Source organism: Chiloscyllium plagiosum, chromosome 10 (assembly GCF_004010195.1).
Source record: "Chiloscyllium plagiosum isolate BGI_BamShark_2017 chromosome 10, ASM401019v2, whole genome shotgun sequence".
In the NCBI taxonomy this organism is placed as follows: Eukaryota; Metazoa; Chordata; class Chondrichthyes; order Orectolobiformes; family Hemiscylliidae; genus Chiloscyllium; species Chiloscyllium plagiosum.
In genome coordinates this window covers 87,762,154-87,768,921 of record NC_057719.1, presented here as the reverse complement: position 1 = coordinate 87,768,921, position 6,768 = coordinate 87,762,154, and the positions used below count along the sequence as shown (strand labels likewise).

Genomic DNA, 6,768 nt, shown 5'->3' with positions numbered 1-6,768 from the left:
TTATTGGCAGAGTCCTGGGGAGTGTTGCTGAACAAAGAAACTTTGTGGTTCAGGTTCACAGTTCCTTGAAAGTAGTCTCAGGTAGATAAGAGGGGTGAAGAAAGCGTTTCACACACTGGCCTTTATTGGTCAGTGCATTGAGTATAAGAGTTGGGAGGTCATGTTGTGGCTAGCCCACTTTTGGAATACCGTGTTCAATTCTAGGTGCCCTGCTACAGGAAATATGTTGTTAAACTTGAAAGATTTACAAGGATGTTGCCTGGATTGGAGGATTTGAGCTATAGGGAGAGGCTGAATAGGAATTATTCTCCCTGAAGCATTGGATGGTGTGGGGTATCCTTGTAGAGGTTTATTAAATCATGAGAGGCAGGGCAGGGGAGTCCAAAACTAGGGGGCATAGGTTTAAGGCGAGAGGGGAAAGATTTAAGAGGGACCTAAGGGGCAACGTTTGCACGCAGAAGGTGGTGGATGTACAGAATGAACTGTCAGAGGAAGTGGTAGAGGTAGGTACAATTACAATATTTAAAAGGCATTTGGACAGGTACATGGGTAGGAAAGGTTTGGAAGTATATAGGTCAATGCAGGCAAGTGGGATTAGTTCTGTGATGGAAACTTGATCGACATGGATGAGTTGCATCGAAGGGTCTGTTTCCATGCTGTATGACTCTATGATTTTATGATTCCAGCAATAGGTAAAAACAATGACTGCAGATGCTGGAAACCAGATTCTGGATTAGTGCTGCTGGAAGAGCACAGCAGTTCAAGCAGCATCTGAGGAGCAGTAAAATCGACGTTTCGGGCAAAAGCCCTTCGTCAGGAATACAGGCAGAGAGCCTGAAGGGTGGAGAGATAAGTGAGAGGAGGGTGGGATGCTCCTCGGATGCTGCCTGAACTGCTGTGCTCTTCCATTGTTTTTACCTCGTTGATTTTAACCCTACTGCGAATCCTCTTGAAAGGATTAGATTAGATTAGATTAGATTACTTACAGTGTGGAAACAGGCCCTTCGGCCCAACTGCCTGTATTCCTGATGAAGGGCTTTTGCCCGAAACGTCGATTTTACTGCTCCTCGGATGCTGCCTGAACTGCTGTGCTCTTCCAGCAGCACTAATCCAGAATCTGATTCCAGCAATAATCCACTGGTGTCACAGTGAGAAATTAACAGGATTTCTCCTTACCCACTTCAATGATGTTCTGTGGGCAGGTTCTATGAAACTTGAATGATGCATTACTGAAAAATGTTTCACCTTGTACTCATCAGGACAATTTCCAAGAATGCCAATTCAAGGGGGACATTGTTACTCAACCTTTTGAGATACTTTGCTGTTCTGAGATAGACTGGGTACTTTTCAGGTCCAAAAGTGACAGACTTAGATCCATGCATTTTTTGTGCCTTTTATCGAGAGAAATGATCTGATCAGGGTTTAAAGCAGTCACAATTAATCACTGCGAAAAATGCCCATTCTATCTCAGAATATGTTGAAAATATTGGCTTGAATATTGAGCTGAATAAACTGAGAGTGACTCTGGATCAATAATCCTTCTTGAAAAGTGTTAACCCCTTCCTGATAAATCAGGCCAAATCCTCAGAGAGAGATGACTTTACTTCAAAACAGACAAAGGGAAAGTCTACTGTTGAGAAAAATCTACAGAGCTAAGAAAATGTTAAGGGAATTAAATTTAGAAAAACACACACTCAAGTTTCTATCTTTGGGTGACCCAGAAGATATAGAACATAGAACAATACAGCACAGAACAGGCTCTTCGGCCCTCGATGTTGCGCCAACCTGTGAACTGTTCTCAGCTCGTCCCCTTACACTATCCCAAAATCATTCATGTGCTTATCCAAGGATTGTTTGAATCTCCCTAATGTGGCTGAGTTGACTACATTAGCAGGTAGGGCATTCCATGCCTTTACCACTCTCTGCGTAAAGAACATGCCTCTGACATCTGTCCTAAATCTATCACTCCTCAATTTGTAGCTATGCCCCCTCGTACAAGCTGACTTCATCATCCTAGGAAAAAGACTTTCAGTGTCTACCCTATCTAATCCTCTGATCATCTTGTATGTCTCTATCAAATCTCCCCTTAGCCTTCTTCTTTCCAATGAGAACAGACCGAAGTCTCTCAGCCTTTCCTCATAAGACATTCCCTCCAGGCCAGGCAACATCCTGGTAAATCTCCTCTGCACCTTTTCCAATGCTTCCCCATCCTTCCCGAAATATGGCGACCAGAACTATACACAATATGAAGTGAATCCTTTTTGGTGGTAATCCACATGCAGATCTCCTAATAGATATTCTAGCATATCAAAATTTATCATATTCTTGGTAGAAAAGAATAATAAATATGACCTGGGAAAAGCAAAGAAAATAAATAGGGTTGTCAAAAGTGCCTTAGCTGCTGAAACACTGGAAATAGTGGAAGTAATAGTTATGGCAGTATGCTTGTCTAACATTCAGAAAGAAATGTTAGAATTGGCCAGGTCAGGTGAATTGGCCATGCTAAATTGCCCGTAGTGTTAGGTAAGGGGTAAATGTAGGGGTATGGGTGGGTTGCGCTTCGGCGGGGCGGTGTGGACTTGTTGGGCCGAAGGGCCTGTTTCCACACTGTAAGTAATCTAATCTAAAAAAAAATCATAGTGCTATCTGAGAAATATTAACCCATAGAAGTTAATGTTCTATCTTTGAGACAATGTATATTTGACAGAAGGCATTGCTGAAGAAAGGTTGAGGTCTGACCTTGATGAGACAAAGGAAATGTTAACAAGAAACCAGATGCTCAAAACCAAGTGAGAAGATGCAAGTCTTCAGAGATGTTGGAAGTGTTAGGACAGCCTGCGAAGGCTGAGTACATTAATGGCTTTGTATTGGAGGCATGGAGTCAACTTGGTGGTCAGAAACGCAAAGAGCTCATTCCAGATGATCCACTACATAACGAGAATCCAGTACTTGACCAATGCTATGTGGGAAGCTGAGCTGAAAGTTGTGTTGGTCATTCCCTCAGCCATCTCTCCAGGGATCAACCAGCCGGGAATGTTTGGGAAGCAGGGTTTTGAGAAGTTGGCTCATGTAGAGAACCGATTCAGTCTCATGATGTATGACCTTTTGAACCAACATCGACCTGGCCCCAAATCCCCCATCCCGTGGATACAAGCCTGTGTTCAGAAATTGGACCCAGATATGGTTTGGAGAAATGGCAGGAGGGATGTGATAGCATTAGCTGGGGTACAGAGGAAGTTCACCAGGATGGAAAAATTGAGCTGTGACAAGAGTTTAGATAGGCTTGGGTTGTTTTCTTTAGAGCAGAGAAGACTGAACCTGGACATGATTGAGGTGTATCAGATTCTGAGGGGTATGGACAGAGTGAATAGAGAGTAGCCGTTCCCCTTGGTTGTGGGGTCAATCATGAGAGGACATAGTTTTTGGATAAGGGGTGGAAAATTCAGAGGGGAGTTTTCACTCAATGGATGGTGGGAATCTGGAATGCACTGCCTGGGAAGATTGTGGAGGCCAGAATCCTTACAACCTTTAAAAAAATATTTGGATGTGCACTTCAAATATCATAACATTCAAGGATATGGGACAAGTGCAGGAAATTGGGATTAGTGCACTTTCAGTGGTAGTTAACGTCGGTGCTGACTTGATGGGCTGAAAGGCCTTTTCTGCACTGTGTGAATCTATGAATCTAAAAATAAGATTTTCTTGGGAATGAACGTCTGTAGTGTGGATTATGGTATCCTTGGAGGAACAGCAGAGCCGATTGTAGGACACAGATATCATGAGATTCTGTAAGATTACAAGGCAAAACTGCAATGGAACGAGCAAATTGCTGAGCATTACTTCAACTATAAGAGGTACCACGGTGGGAAACACATTGTATTTTACCCAACATTAAAGTCAATCCAGGCGCGGTTGGAGCTGGCAATAGTGTTGGGCATCAGGATACTTATCTAGGAACTAGGCCAGGGCCTGAACTACTTTTACACGGCTCACTGAGCCCCATATTGACACACCATTGGCTACTTTGTTTCTAAAGGCCTGAAAGGAAGATCTTGACCAATCACAGTGTCACCATGCACAGCTCCTGTGTCTAGTGAAGGAAATGGTTTCTACAGATGAGTTTGGGGAAGAACATAAAGTTTGAAACAATATTGGAAATCTTAACCTGGAGTTCCTAAACCTTCTCATTAAATAAAGGTTTTTGTGAGTTAAAAAGAGAGAGATGTAAGTCAACAGCTGTTTTACAAGAAAGGTGGTTCTGCAAATAAATTATTTGAAATACTCAAAGAAGGTTGTCTTCTGGTATGAGGAGTTGTAAGAAAATAAAGTAAGTTTGTTTTTCTGTTCAGATTGTTTCGTGACTAAAACTGTTGTAACTTTTTTGTTTCTAGAAAGAAGGGTAAGTATTCAAAGTTATGTTATAAGATGCAGAATATGACAAAAATATTTTGATTATTTTTCTATGGCTTCTATTTGTTTGATTTTAGAAGTTTTATTTAAAAGCGAAGATGAAGGATTGTTCAGTACAGCAGAAGTTAGGCTGTAGACGGGGATAATTAATTAGTGAAGCTGTTGTATAAATATAAAGTGGAATTGGTAGTGTGGAATGAGCTGTGTGTCTGATAGTCAATAAACTCTGTTCACAAGGAAGAGGGGTTGAGTGAAGAAAATAAACACAATAACCATCAAGAGACAAACTGAACTAAGGAAACTAATGGCTCTGATGGGATGCATTCTAGGATATTAAAGAAAGTAGCTATAGAGAGTGGATATACTGGTAGTCATGTTCCAAGAATTCTTAGCTTCTGGAAAAATCCCAGAGGATTAAAAAACTGGCAATGCTACACCTTTATTTGAAAAAGAAAGGAGACAATAAACTGGTAACTATAGTTAAGTCAGCTTATTAGGAAAATGTTAGAGTGTATTACAGAGGATGTAATAGCAGAGCATTTAGAATTACATGATATAATCAAGTACAGTCCACATAATGTCAAGATGGAAAATCATGCCTGACTAATTTATTACAGTACCTTGAGGATGTAACAAGTATGGTAGATAAAGGGGAAACAATGAATGCAATATATTTCCAAAAGACATTTGATAAGGTACCACACATTAGGCTGCTTAATAAGAGCCTGTGATTTTGGAGATGGTACATTAGCATAGATAGGGGATTGGCTAGCTCATAGAAGAAAGAGTGTTGGGATGAAAATGGAGTATTATCAGGATGGCAACTTGTAACTAGTGAAGTGCTTAGGGTTCAGTGCTGGGCCACATATATTTACAATATAGTCTAATGACTTAGACAAATTTACATATGTCATAAATAGGCATGAAGGCAGGTGGTGAGGTTGACACAAAGTCTGCAGAGGGGTACAGACAGGTTAAATGAGTGGGCAAAAACTCGGCAGTTAGAATACAATGTAGGGAAATGTGAGGTTATGCACTTTGGCAGGAAGAACAGAGGAGCTGAATATTACTTAAATGGAGAAAGACTGCGGAAAGCTACAGGACAGAGGGATTTGGATGTCCTCGCCCATGAACCACAAGAAGCTAGCATTCAAGATCCAAGGATAATAGTGGAGGCAAATGGAGTATTGGTCTTTACTTGAAACTCTGTGTGGAGGATTCCCACAAACCAGTATTCACTATCTAGCCGAGTATGGGAGCTTGTTCCATAGGATGTCCAAACTCAGATACAGAAACATCCCAAAAGAGTCTGTACATTGGATCCTGCTACATGGAAAAGGTACAACTAGGGGAATACCCAAAGGGAGTGGTGGCTGAGTTGCATTATCATTGGACTAGTAATCCAGAGAGCCTGCCCAATGCTCAGGGGAACATGGGTTAAATTGATAATGGTTACCTGACTGTCATTAGATTACCTTTTCATTGCCGATTATATTGAATGGTGCAATTTTCAATCAATATATTCAGCAATTAAAAGCTAATCTAATGACAGCCATTTAATCATTATCATTTGTTGTAAAACCCCATCGAATTCACTCATGACCTTTAGTGAAGGAAATCTGCCAACCTTACCTGGTCTGGCCTACATGTGACTCCAAGCCCACAGCAATGTGGTTGACTCTTAACTATCCCCTGGGATGGGCAATAAATGCTGGGTGTAGCCAGTGACTCCTAAATAGAGTCATAGAGATGTACAGCATGGAAACAGACCCTTAGGTCCAACTTGTCCATGTCGACCAGATAATCCTAACCTAATTTAGTCCCATTTGCCAGCGCTTGGCCCATATCCCTCTAAACCCTTCCTATTCATATACCCATTCAAATCTTGTGAATGATTTTAAAAAATGTGTAAATTAAGATTTAACTTAAATATCATATGCCAGATGACAGTAAGGTAAGGGGGAAACAATTGGAGTTCTCACTGAACATTGCCGTGACAACGTGGTGAGGAATGTTCACAATGGACCTGTGAAGGTCACCCTGCTCTATGCTGATTCCGAATCCATGATGTGGGATGTGTTGTTGTCATTGTCGAAGGGAGGTGTGTTGACTGCAAGATCTCCGTGAACGTGTTTCTGAGCCTGCCTCATTTGAATTTAGTGATTCACCTTTAGTTAGACAATCAAAGCTGGCCGACAAACCAGAACACAGGAAGGAACTCACAGGCAAATGAGCTGTGGCTGATTTCCTCCCACAGCTCCGAACTTCAGGAAGTTTTTCCAGATCATGGACTGAGTGTTCAAACCGCTGTGAGGATCAGAGATCCCAGCTCAATGTGACTGCCCCCTACAGACACTC

The 6,768-nt window shown here is 41.6% G+C and overlaps 1 protein-coding gene across 3 annotated transcripts in view; it reads left to right on the top strand.

Moving 5' to 3' along the window:
• The window catches only part of LOC122553871 (1-phosphatidylinositol 4,5-bisphosphate phosphodiesterase beta-2-like), a 127,806-nt gene that overhangs the window by 19,782 nt on the left and 101,256 nt on the right, over positions 1 to 6,768 (top strand). The window lies entirely within an intron of this gene.